General features: G+C 43.4%; 1 protein-coding gene across 22 annotated transcripts in view; it reads left to right on the top strand.

The window, feature by feature from the left end:
* The first annotated feature begins 916 nt into the window (after nt 1-916).
* LOC117895650 (glutamate-gated chloride channel) overlaps nt 917-12,685 on the top strand; it is a 47,610-nt gene continuing 35,841 nt past the window's right edge. For 21 of the 22 annotated variants that reach the window (XM_034803456.1, XM_034803446.1, XM_034803448.1 and 18 more), the window contains exon 1: nt 5,691-6,070. The gene's annotated coding sequence lies outside the window, so the exon portion shown is untranslated. Of the gene's footprint in view, nt 1,232-5,690; nt 6,071-12,685 lie in introns of those variants that run through there. The other variant, XM_034803436.1, reaches the window with a different exon arrangement.

The following is a 12,685-nucleotide window of genomic DNA, read 5'->3' as shown; positions in this document are numbered from 1 at the left end:
AAACATTTATGCGATAAACGATTCGAATACTTATTAAACATAAATTTAGAGTGTAATGTTGTGTATCTACTGTATTGCATTCCCCCTTACCCTGCTTCATATGTTTCCTTTTCCGTTTCAGAATATTATTGAAATAATTGTAATTAGTTTTGCGAGTGTTTAAGGATTAAGTTGGATAATGCATTGTGCGCTTTGTTTTGTATTTGTATCTTCGTAACTAAGTTGGAATGATTGTACTTTGTAATTTAATTTTAAGCTCGAGGAAATCGGAGTCTGAGTCAGGCCAGGAATGAACCATAAAGAAACAAAAAAAATATAAAAAATTAAAAACAAAACTAAGAAAACCAAAACAAGTCTAAGAGGAACAACAACAACAAAAATAATGAAATAAAAACAAGAAAAGTGCATCTGTTATTAGGTTAAAAGAATTATTGATATTGTTTGCAACAAAATGTGTGAAATATATATATAAATATAAATAAAAACAAATACAATTTAGCATAAAAAAAAAGAAAAACAAAAAAAGAAACAACCAAAGTGGAGGGAAAGGCGAACAACAACAAATTGTAATTGCAATTTAAAAATAAAATTAATATTTCAAATAACATTCTCAATCTGTCAACAATTTACTTGCCACGTCATTTTGGCACACGGAGGCCATCAGCTGTTCCGGCGCAGAGAGAGTGGGTGGAGAAAGGAGGAAAACAAACACCGCATGCATTTTGCGGCAATCAGCTGTGAAGCTTTCGGCAAGCTTCTCCTGCGTAGCTTTGGCGAGAGAAACCAAAGAGAAAGCTTTCACTCCGAATAAAGCTAACGGCAAATGCAAGCGAAAAGCAAGCGGCGCACCAGAGTCTTTTCGGTGTTCCCTTCGTTCCGCCATCACCATCCTGCTTGAGTCCGAGTCAGAGTACGAGTACGAGTACGAGCGCAAGGCACGAGTGGGAGTCCGAAAAGAAAATGCGTGCCAACTCAACCAACTGCATGAAAAGGAAAACTTGGTCATTTGCGTTCTCAGTTCGGGTCGGGTTTGCAATTCAACAGCACAGCGAAATCGGAGAAAATTTCCTCGTTTTAACTAGAAACAGTTCAAACACTCATCAGACACACATCCAGCCCCAATACTCTTACGCAGGCAGCGAGCACTCTGGCAAAACAATAAGCCAGCGTAGTAATATCGACTACAACCCTACACCACCCATGTCTATATAGTACATATAGTAAAAGCAGCGTAAGGAAATGTAGCAGTGAATATATATGCGAAAAGTGCTTGCATCTAAAATGCATACGACAAACGGGTTGCGAGTTCCACAGTCTCGAGTCTTGAGTTTCGAGTGCCCGAGTGCCCGTGTTCCCGTGCTGCTCCCAACAAAAGTGCTAAGAAATGATTGAAAAACGCAATGGAAACGCTAGTGTGTGTGTGTGTGTGTTTGTGTGCGGGAATTAAATGTGCATTTGTGTTTTGAATATTTAACGTATCCTGCTTTTTGTTTGGTGTTTTCACTTCGGGCTCTCGTCTGACTTCAGGCTCTTCTGCTGCTCCACTGTGAGAGTGCAGTGAGTGAGCGGCTAGTGAGTTATGTAAAGCTCTGGTGTTGGGGTCGGTCGGTCGCTCGGTCTGGCTTGTGCATACGGGTGGGGGTAGGGGTACGCGGAATAAAAACCAACACCAGTCCTACCAATACCTCTGCGCGAGTGTGTGTGTGTGTGGTAGATGAGCGTGTGGAAGCACAATAAACGATGCAAGATCGAGTGGCTTCAAAAAAGACTGTTATTAAAAATTAAACGTGTCGACGAATGTCGAAACTAGAAATGCAAAAACCCTGCAGAATAAACAACTATTTTTCGTGAAATATAAAATCGTTGATAAAAATATAAAATATTAATAAATTATTGAAAAGAAAAACTTTTAATAAAGTAAATCTAAAATATGAATCTACCATTCTACCCGCAAGTAAATCCCCCAAGAACCAATTGCAATCATTTGAATTCCCTCAAATTAGCCCACCAGACGCCTACTATTTCATATCAGAAACAGTCACTAAGTCAATCAATCAATCAAACAGTCGCGCAGTCTGTGAGCCCCTTCGGGCATCAATTACCAATTATAACTTTTAAATGACAATAAAATCGCCAAGTGTCCGCGCTAAGTGGTGGAAGTGAGAGAGATCCGTGCCCGCGCCCGAAACCCAAATCAATTTGCCTTTAGCGGTCTCTCTTCGACTATTTTTAGTTGCACTTGCTCTCCTTCTGTCTCTCCTTTGCTCAATATTAGTGTCAAGGTGCAGTGCCAGTGCAGCATAGAGACAAGAAACAAGACGGCACAAGAATACAAGAACCAGGCAGGCGGCTACAACAAGAACAAGAACCTCAAGAAAAAAAGGTAGAGGCGTAGGAGCGCGGGGGGCGCACGTAGGAGCAGCAAAAGGCAGCGACGACGACATCGCGAGAAAGCAACACGAACGAAGGCGACGTACGCCAAAAGGTGGCTATCCAAAAATAATAGCAACAAGAACACAGCACAGGGCAGTGGCAGGGGAAAGCGCAGCACAGCACAGTACCGTAGAAAAGAGGTATGGATGGCAGGGGCCTCCTTCATACACGACTTGTCACATCGAACCAAAAGAAATTGAATTTATGTCTTAGGTGGGCCACCTTCAATGACAATTAGGCTGCTAGAACCAAATACACAAGTCTGGGGAGGGGAGCTACTGTTACTCCTACTAGTATTTATGTATATGGTAGTATGATATGGTGGAGCCATGGCGCGTGTTTTCGCTCAAAAGTAAATCGCGTTAGCAACAACAAGGATACGCAGGGGCTCAGCTTTCCACCAGGTTCGACCCACATTACTTAAATTACGAACTACACGCAAAGTCAGAGAAACGCCGAGCGCCAAAACAGAGCGGAGAAAACTGAACGTGGAACAGAGCCAGAACTGGGAAAAGTCACACACGTTAGTTAGTTAGTTTGTTAGTCATTCTGTCAGTTAGTCAGTCTGTCAGCCAGTCATCCAGTCAGTCAATCATTAGACGAAATGCCTTATGAGTCAGCCCCAGCCCCAGTCAAAGCCACAGTCAAGAGAATACCAGTATGTGAGCCACAGTTGTGTGGGTCCAACATTGCGTGCACTGGGGTGGAGTCACATTGAACGGGGCGAACAAGGGGCCGGCAGGCAGGCAGGACGTGTTGCATATTTCTGGGCGTGTTTGGCTGCTAGACAAAAATGTCGTTTCTAGCTAAATTCCCAGCATTCCAATGCTGTGTTAAGGACAGACATTGAACATTGAAACACACACAAAACATTTGTCTGCCATGACCACCTCGAAGTAATGATATGGTATAAATATAGTATATATGGTAATAAATGTATATAATATGCATACAGTAGCGGTCAATATGTTAGCATTTTTAACATAAAAAATCTTTAACTTTTTATTTTTCAAGAAATTTTCATGCAATGCCCCAAGAAGAAATCTAGACATAAAATCTTTCAGTGTATAGTTATTTTGTGCCTTCTATTATTGTGACCACTGCTGTAGCTGTGACCACAGGGCAGACGAATTCGTTGTTACAATTTACAGATAAATTCTATTTAGTGTGAAGATTCGTTGGGGGTTCCTTGCCTTTTTTTTGCTTGTTGAATATTCGACGCGAAGCACACATGCCAGTTTAATTCATTTCTTTTGTTCCTTCTCTCTCTCTCTCTCTCTTGTAGTCCGTTTTGCTTTGGTCTGGTGCTTCGCATTTTTGCAGTTCCTTTTTCTTTGCTTTGGTTTATTTTTAACATATTTCGTGCACAGCCAAAGAGTCTGCACAGAGAACAAATTGTCTGCTTCTACGTTACATTGTCTGCGCGAAAAATAGCTAATAGATAAGGCAAGAGTGCAGATACATTATTAGCTGCCTCACATATGCATCACCTGAGGCGGTTGGGTGCAGCCTTCCTTCAGACATTCTTGATAATAAATTTCCAAACATTTTTGCAAGGCGTTGGAGCGTATAAAATAGTTTTTAGTGCCGCAAAACGGCAAAGTCTGGCAATTACTTGGTGATGTGTAGATGCAAATTTAATATCAGAAACCGCCGCAGAATGCAGGCAATATGAAAAAGTTATTTTTGTTTTATTTAAATTTGTATTTTTATTTTATTTAAGCGCACTATTTTCACGGGCAGTTGCCTGGCAATAATCTAGTGCATAAATAAATAAAAATAGTTCATTCAGGCAAAAGACAAACACAATTTTTACCGCATTTTGCTTCTCACACAAACTCGTACATATGTACATATACATGTATGAGTGTATGTACATGTGATGTAGTGCATATGAGAGACGTGCAAATATGTGCGCCAGTTGGAGGAAGTACGAGAAATGATTTATTAATGAATTTGCTGCGAATATGTGAATGTGCAAGGAAGGTTTTCGGAGAGGGATGTTTTAAATGCATCTGCCTGGGGTAAATGTATGAAATATTAACGGAAATTATTTCCTTAGAATCAGAGACATATTTGATTAGGAATATATTACATTTCGTGGAACTTTGAACACGTTTTCTCCATAATCAACCATCCAACCAGTCAACCACTTTTTCTTTTTGCAACTTTAGCCTCTCCACTCACGCAACTTTCTGGCCATAAAACTCAATCTTACTCTGGTTTCTTACATTTCACATTAAACTTTCTTCGAGTCTTCTCTCAAGTCTCCACCTGTCATGCTCAGAGACTTTTATCCTGCCCGAGCTTTGCATCACTTTACATAAGTGTCCACCTGGAGGAAGGGCCAGAGTCAGAGCCAGCTCGAGACCCTCTTCTTCTCTCTGTCAGTTTTTTCCTACTCAACAACTAACTGTTTGGCAAATTGCTGCCACTTACATAAGCAGCTTGCTGCCCATCACTTACTTGTCTTGTCCCAAAACACGAAACGAAACCAAACCAAACGAAGAGCAAAGCCCAAAGAAAAGAATACAAAAGTTTTAGGGGCACAGCAGTGGCGCCAAAAGAACATCGAGTAGTGGCTGTTGCCAGTGCCAGTGCGAGTCAAAGTCAAAGCCAGAGGAAAAGCAAACCAGGAGAAACTTTGGGCATAGCATACATCGCATGGCAGTTAAAACTTCAAAGTAAGCGGAGGGCAACGGAGGGGGGGAAGGCCAAGAAAACAATCATAAAAAATAAGTACGAAGAACCATAACAAATATAGAAATAAACCTGAAAGAATACACGACAAAAAGCGCGAAAAAGCATAAAACCAAAGAATGACAGAAGGAGCAGCAAGAGCAGAAAAGGTGACGAGGGGTACATGGGCGGCAGTAAAGTAACGTAAAGCAAAGCAAAGCGTCAAAAGTTGGCTAAATAAAGGCAAAAGAAAGAAGTAAAATAAAATAAAACTCGAGGGGGTCCCGGTGCCCCCCAGCACACCCCGCAGCACCATGACACACCACGCCCCAACGCCCTGTGTTTGTTGTAGCTGTTAGGGTGCTGCTGCTGGGTGGGATGGGGAGCGGAGGTAATTTCAAAAGCACCAACACCAGCAAAAACATTTCAAAGTGTCGTACGTCTCGTCGCCGCCGCCGCGCACTCTCTCTCTCTCTCGCTCGCAGCGTGTGTTGAAGTCCTGTGTGTGTCGTTCGTCAGGCAATGCGTGTCCTTGCAACTTTTGGTTAAAACCCCCCACCACCAACTCTACTCTGCAGCCCCCCGCCACTCACTCTTCGTCTCCGTGCAGCCAGCGGCAGTTGCACATAAGTTGCAACAAGCTGTGTAAGAAGCGAAGCACAAACACAAAAAAACACACTGTAAGCGAGGCAAAAGGCGTTGCCAGATTGTTGGCTAACAACGTTGCAACAACAACAACAACCAATGCTAGCAAAAACTACAAACACAGGACCACCCACAAACAATAGCCCAAAGGGCCAAATGAACGTTGGTTAGGTCCGTCCATCCACCCGTCTGTGTCCGTGTGGCAGGCAGTTCGTCGACGCACGCGGCATGCCCCAGTGTCTGGGCAGCAACAGTAACTACAGCCAGAAAAAGAATCTACTTTGTGCTGCCTCGAAATCCTGTCGCTAATTAGGTAAGTCTCGACCAGAGTGTGCTCTGAGCATCATGTTATTTCATTTACAGAGAGGGGATTGGGGGAATGGGGGACCTTAATTATGGCAATTTACCTGAGCTGCAGCTCAAGTGCAACGAGCATTACACATACAAACACACATACATATGTGCATGCACACATTAAAGTGTCCTACGATTAAGAGCTACAAATATTAACCTACCTACCCGATTAAGTGCTAACAAATATTAAACATATGTCAGGTGTGGCACACAAATGTTACGCATACGCTACTCAAATGAATGAACACCTATAAGCCATACGTCATGATGTATCGCGCTGAAAAGTTTTCCAAATGTTGTAGCAAACTTTTCGCCGATGCTATGGCAATCTACGAATGATTCTGACGCAAAAAGAACAACAACTAAGCTGATTTCTCCTCATTTTAGATAAACCGCGTTGCGCTAAATTGAATTTCCTAACTAAATTACATCGCGGGGAAGAGAGAGAGAGAGAGAGAGAGAGCTTATGCACACAGGTGAAATGACGCTGCAATGTTTAGCTTTCATTTGGTATTCCACATTACTTTCTCTTTACATTATGGCTGCTGCTGCACTGCATGATAAATTGCGTTGGATGATTGTGAATTTTTATCCACCATCCGCCAGTTTGGAGTCTCTCTTTGCCTCTATATACATATATTCCTATATGTGTAATGGATCTATGCATTAAAGAGTTGAATATCAGTTATAGCTTGTGATTAATGGCCATAACCATTTAGTGCTGACAGAAAGTATATCTGATAGTCGTATACGCTCTCCTCACATTCAAATATTTGTGTCTTTTTCCTAGCAGCTGCTGCTGCTGCATAAACTGTGGTTGATTGTGTCACGAAATTGGTGCGATTCCTTTTTCGGTCAAAACCTGCCTGTGAAATTGTACACAGCGCACAGTGGCACCTGCCCACAGAAAATGCAAATAACATGCCCCATTCCCTTTGCTTTGCCCAGCCATTGTTTTGTTTGGCACTGTCAATTTATTATAACAACAAAAACCCAGCCATGTGCGAGGTGACGTATGCGTAATATCTCTCGGAAGCAGAAAAGCACACGTTCCACACAAAAAGGTGGCCTACAGTGGCATTTTCTGACCTACATTGCCGTCACAGGTAACTGAAAACCGAAAAACTGAATGCCGAGAAACATTAAACGCTGAGCAGGATCCAGCCTGTGATGGAAGCAAAATGGAAAATCAACAGCAAAGAGAATAAAATGAAATGGCCAGCGGGGGCAAACAAGAAGAGGTTCAAAAGGGGCGTGGGGGTGGCTAACTGGCAACTCCTTGCCGGGGATCAAGCGGACAATTGAATAGCCCAAAGGCAGCGGCATCCAGTTCCAGCTTTGGTTGTCCACACACAGAGTAGAGCTTGGGTATTGGCATTGCGCCTTGGGCTTCACTCTGGCTCTCTTTGGCTCTGCATCCTTTTTGGGATTTTGTGTTGGCTCATCCTTTGTGTTGTCATAACTGAGCGACCGAGCAGGACAGGACGGCTCCGGGGCATGGCAAAAACGGTTCACCCTGTTGCCGGGGACTACTATCTTATTGGCTCTTTCTTTCGTTTTGGGGCCGCACCATGTGTTATCCTTTTTATGTTTGACCAGCAGGAAAGCTGCAGCAACAGGAAAACTGCACTTGTGCAGCAACCAACTCGGTCCTCTCTTGTCTTTCCCCGCCCTTTACCGTCTGGCTCAAGCCTTCGTTTTGTGTGCACTCAATTTAGCCATTTCTTGCCGCTGCTGCAGTTTCTTTTTGGGTTTTTGGGCTGCTGCGGTGAATTTCCCTCCTCGCACCTTAGTCAAGAACAAATTTAATCTATTTTGAAAGTTTTCTATGGGCGCCCAGGGAGCTGAAGCTGCTGGATGTGTCTGCCTTTGCTTCTGTTTCTGCTGGAGAGTGTGGTGTTGGTTTCGTGGGTTTTAGGGATTGCTTGTCTGCCAGCAAGTGTGACAGCAACTAATTAAGTCCGGGTTGAAAATTGCAGCCGACAAGTGGCGCGATGTGGGAAAAATTGGGAAATGGAAAGTGACAGGGCAAGTCTGTGTGCCCCTCGAGAAGAGTTTCTTTAGCCTGAAGCGGATACTCTCGCTTCCCAGGCAGTATAATTCTATCAAGTCCAATGATTTGTGCCAGTCGTGGGGTTCTATCTTCCATCGCATAACGCATACGCCAGTGTGGCTTAGTGTCAAATTATCAGCTACTTAATATTATTACGGTTATTAGATCCGCCTTCTGCGTGCACCCCCCCTGTGTCATAACCCCAATCAATGTCAGCTGCTGTCGTTGCTGGCATTTTATTTGAATTTCCTGCTGAAACCAGCCAGAGACTGATCTGGATGGCTAGTGGGTTTTTCTTTTGTTTTTTTTGTTGTTCGTGGTCTGCTTATGAAAGCCTCGAAGCGCAGACAAAAGCCTGCCAAATAGCACAAAATGTGCGCCAATTTAGTTGTCGTTTAATTTGATGGCACAGACGATTTGGCAGGCAAAGCGGCAATCGAGGATTACGCTGGAGCAACGACATGAATGACTGCCCATCGAAAATGCCAGGCAGCGAGAAAATTGCTGAGGAAAGCAGCAGAAGCAGAAGCACAAGCAGCAGCAGCACCAGCGGCAAAAACGGAAAGAAAAGTTCGCCATTGAACGAACGCAAATAAGTGACCGGCAATAAAAGGCTAAAAGCACAGGGAAAATGCACGGACGGACAAGGACGAGGCCAGGCGATGGATCAGCTGATGGAAGAGCTGCCAGCCATGGACCCCATTTGATTTGCAACACATACATACACATTTATGCATGTAACGGGGCATCCAGCGTCGTGTCTTGCGTGTCATTTGCAAATGTGTTCCAAGGGTCAAGTAGGCAGAAGGACAGATACGAGTAGGTGCTGGCTGGAGTCCTAAACCTCTAAATGTAGGCAAATAATGCAGACCATTACATTAATGACTGCGGCAAAAAGTCGAAAAAGCGCCAAAAAGTCCACACAGAGCGCAGAGAAAACAATAAAAAAAGCACACACCAGAAGAACCCACAAAAAAAGAGAGGAAAAATCGAAACATTATGAGGTCATTTTAATTATTTATGTGTGCGTGCGGCTGGCCATAGCCATCCAGCCTAGCAGTGGGCCTGTGGGATGTCAAGGTTACGATAAGAGAGGAGGAGCAGCAGCCACACAGAAATTTCATTTCATTTTTACAATGATGTTTGCCAAACTCTTTAAGCCATGCCGCTGAGAGTCCTCATAATTCAGGCTTCCCCAACTGATCCAGTTATCATTCGGGATTCTGGAAATGCCAACTTATTGAGTTCCAGTGCCAATGCGGTTCAACTATGACTAAGATATGCCCCGCCCCCATTCCACTGGGCAAAAAGAAAGACTGAAACAGAAATCATTGTGCGTGCTTGGAAAATATGATTTCGTTAGCAGCCAAATTTAGATTTATGTCTTGTCTCTTTGGTCTAGATTTATGTGGTCCAATGTGGGAGCCGTACCAATTGGCACTCCAGACAGTTGGCAGCACATCAATATGGAACGGAAGCGAGCTGCACCCATTTCCACAGCTTCATTAGAAACTCTTTTTTTATTTATTTCCACACTTTGTAGTGGTTATACTATATGATCATGGCAGACTCGATTAGAGCGTCTCTTGGCGTTAAATAATGTGGAAAATAACCTATGCGTCACGAGTGGCAAACGACTTAACGACTTGAAAAATGCCACAGAATGTGTCTCAATTTTTCGATGCAAAAACGAATTGCCATACAGAAAATATACTCCAGCTAGTACCCCCGTACTTATATCGTGTATTCAAAAGCAATTTCCTCGCTTTATCTAGAACTTATTTTAATGCAGACAAAATCCATTTTGTGTCTCTGTGTGTGTGCGGGGGCCACAACAGCAGACAACAACAGAAAATGTTGGCAACTTTTTCGGCATGCCAAGCCCACCAGTCTCTCTATCCCTCTCTTTCTTTCTCTCTCTCTCCCGCTCTGTCTCTTTTGTATGTAGGTTTGCATGCATTAGTCGATTTTGGCTGCCTTTCAGCCACATTATACGCCGTTGTTGGCCATAAAATGAGTATGTGCAAACTGTGTTTATGTCCATAATGCTTTGGCAATAAATTCAGCTTCATTAGCTTGAAGAAAAACAAGACAAACAACATCGTCTAGCTAAGTATAACCTACTGACTGGAGTTTCTAATGATTTTTGAGGACAAAGCACAAATTGTGGCACCAAAACGAATCGATTAACCTTAGGACAAAGAGTGGAGAAAGAGTTCTGAATCATCCGAACACAGCACTAGAATGGTTTTGGTGGAACTATAACGAATCTGTGGAGCAAATCTCTTTCCATTTGTGTAACCTACAAGTGGAACAGTTCCTCCCGGTTTCTTATAGCTGTAGCTTTTCCCCATCCCTCACGTTCTTGTGCTTCAAACTTGAACTAAAAGCCTTTTGGGGCTATGGCATATCCGTTGCTAACATCATAATAACGCCATTTGTGCTTCGTTTCCTGATCCATTCATCTTGCCAGAACCCTGCCAGGAATCATGAAAAATTATATGAAATTAACCCAAATGCAGAGTTAACGGTTAACCCAGTTCAGGTTTTCTTTTTTTTTGTTTGGCGCGTGCAAAGTGGACATCATTAATGTAAATCTACGTAGGGAAAAGTCCCACGCAAAATGGAACCGTGTCAAAGTCAGGGAAAGCCAAGGAATTGTTTTATTCTTCTGTTTGTTCGTGTGTTTTTCTGTGTATTTGTGTTTGTGCGTTTGTTGATTATGTAACATAATTGACGACAATATTTCCCCACAGAGCTGCAAGGAAAATGCTAATGAAAAAAATAAGAAAACGGCGAGAAAACACAAGTCGCAAGGCACAGGGCAGAAGGCAAACATGAGAGACGCCCGCTCCCAAACAATGGCTGACTCATGGCGACTCGGTATTAGCAAGGCGGAAATGCCAGGACATCCGGTGCGGTGTGGTGGCCAAGCCTACAATGGGAGAACCAGCAGCACACCTCTCCTCCCACCGAGGGGCAACAACGACTCGCTGCTTTCTTTTATGTCTGAGCTCCCGTTACCCGTTAAGTTTCAGCGAGTGCTCCTTGCTCTCTGCTGCCAGCTGCCCGCTGCTTGCTTCTTGCTGTTTTCTAGAGTGGCGAGTGCAAGTGAATAATGGCCGTCTTGACTGCAGTCAAGTCAGGCATATGCCTCACAGGCAATCAGTGTCAGTGGCAGGTCCAGTGCCAGCGCCAGGGCCAGGGCCAGGGGCAAGATGAGCTCAAAACGAAACCCAGCAAACGAGTCAAGTTTATTTGCAGATACGAAAAAAGGCATAAACAAAAGCAGCAGAGTGCCCCAAATAGATGGAGGGGGCAGGGCCGTGGGGTGGGGTGGGGTTTATTTCGGGAACTGGACAGGACTGGACTGAAGTGGAGTTGGTTGACTGTTCAGCTCAGTGGAGCGTTTGGTCAAACAGAAATTGATTTGTTGTACAATGTATTTGTCCAATGGCAATGTTTATATGGGTATGTACATATAGCACATGCATATGTACTTGTATTTGTTCAATATTCATTCGCAATCTTCTTGCTATTGCCAAAGGCCATAAACGAATGGAAAACGATGCTTTAAAACTAAACTAAAATTCGAGAAAAAAGAGTCATCCAATAACTTTATATATCAGATATATTTCTATAACAGAAAGGGACTTGCAAACCCTCTACTGCCAGCTCTGTCTATAAATAGACTCCATAATTCCCTTGAACTTTACCTTGCAAATCAATCGCTCATGAGTAAACATGTTTTTCCTGCTCCATAACAACTTTAATTAATGCTGCAGCTGAAAAAAAACGAAAAACACGAACTGAACTTTGCAGTTTTGCCAAAGCCAGAGTCATTTGCCCTTCAGCCTGACACCAATCATCCGAAGGGAAATGATGGCGGAAGGATGAGCTTGGGGGCTGGCACAAACTTTCACATTTCGCGCTCAGCGTGAATTATGCACAAGTTTCACCCTTGGCCATCACCTAACCAGGCAGCCAGGCAGCTAGCCTGCAGGGGCAGAGGCGATAGTGGGGCAGGGGCAGGGGCAGGGGCAGTTGGGGAAGCATCACATGTCACAACTTAAATGAGTTACCCTCACCCGTTCTCTGTCAGTGTCTCTCTTTCTCTTCGCTTTTTTCATGTTGATATAAAGGAAATTTGCGTTGCAAAAAAAGTTTTGGAGTGCAGGCAAAATATGCGAGAAAAAGTGTGAAAAATGTAAGCTCTGATGCTGCTGTCGCTGCCGCTGCTGCTGAGGAAAATGAGAAGGAGTTGCATTTTACAGCCACTTTGGCAGGCGACACATGAACAAAGTTGAATGACGGCGTTTATTCGAATATGATGGCATAAAACCCAACCATATTGACTCAAACATGATATATTGTGTGGCTCTTTAAGCTGTCAACCCTACATAAATTAATGTACATATATGAATGCATGTATGGTATATACACGTGTCTGTGTATGTGTGGAAACTGAAACCAAAGCCAAACAAGCAGCAACAATCTCCCGTCTCCAGCAGGTAAAAGCCA

This window comes from Drosophila subobscura, chromosome J, assembly GCF_008121235.1.
Source record: "Drosophila subobscura isolate 14011-0131.10 chromosome J, UCBerk_Dsub_1.0, whole genome shotgun sequence".
Lineage (NCBI taxonomy): Eukaryota > Metazoa > Arthropoda > Insecta > Diptera > Drosophilidae > Drosophila > Drosophila subobscura.
This window is presented reverse-complemented; position numbering and strand designations above follow the sequence as displayed.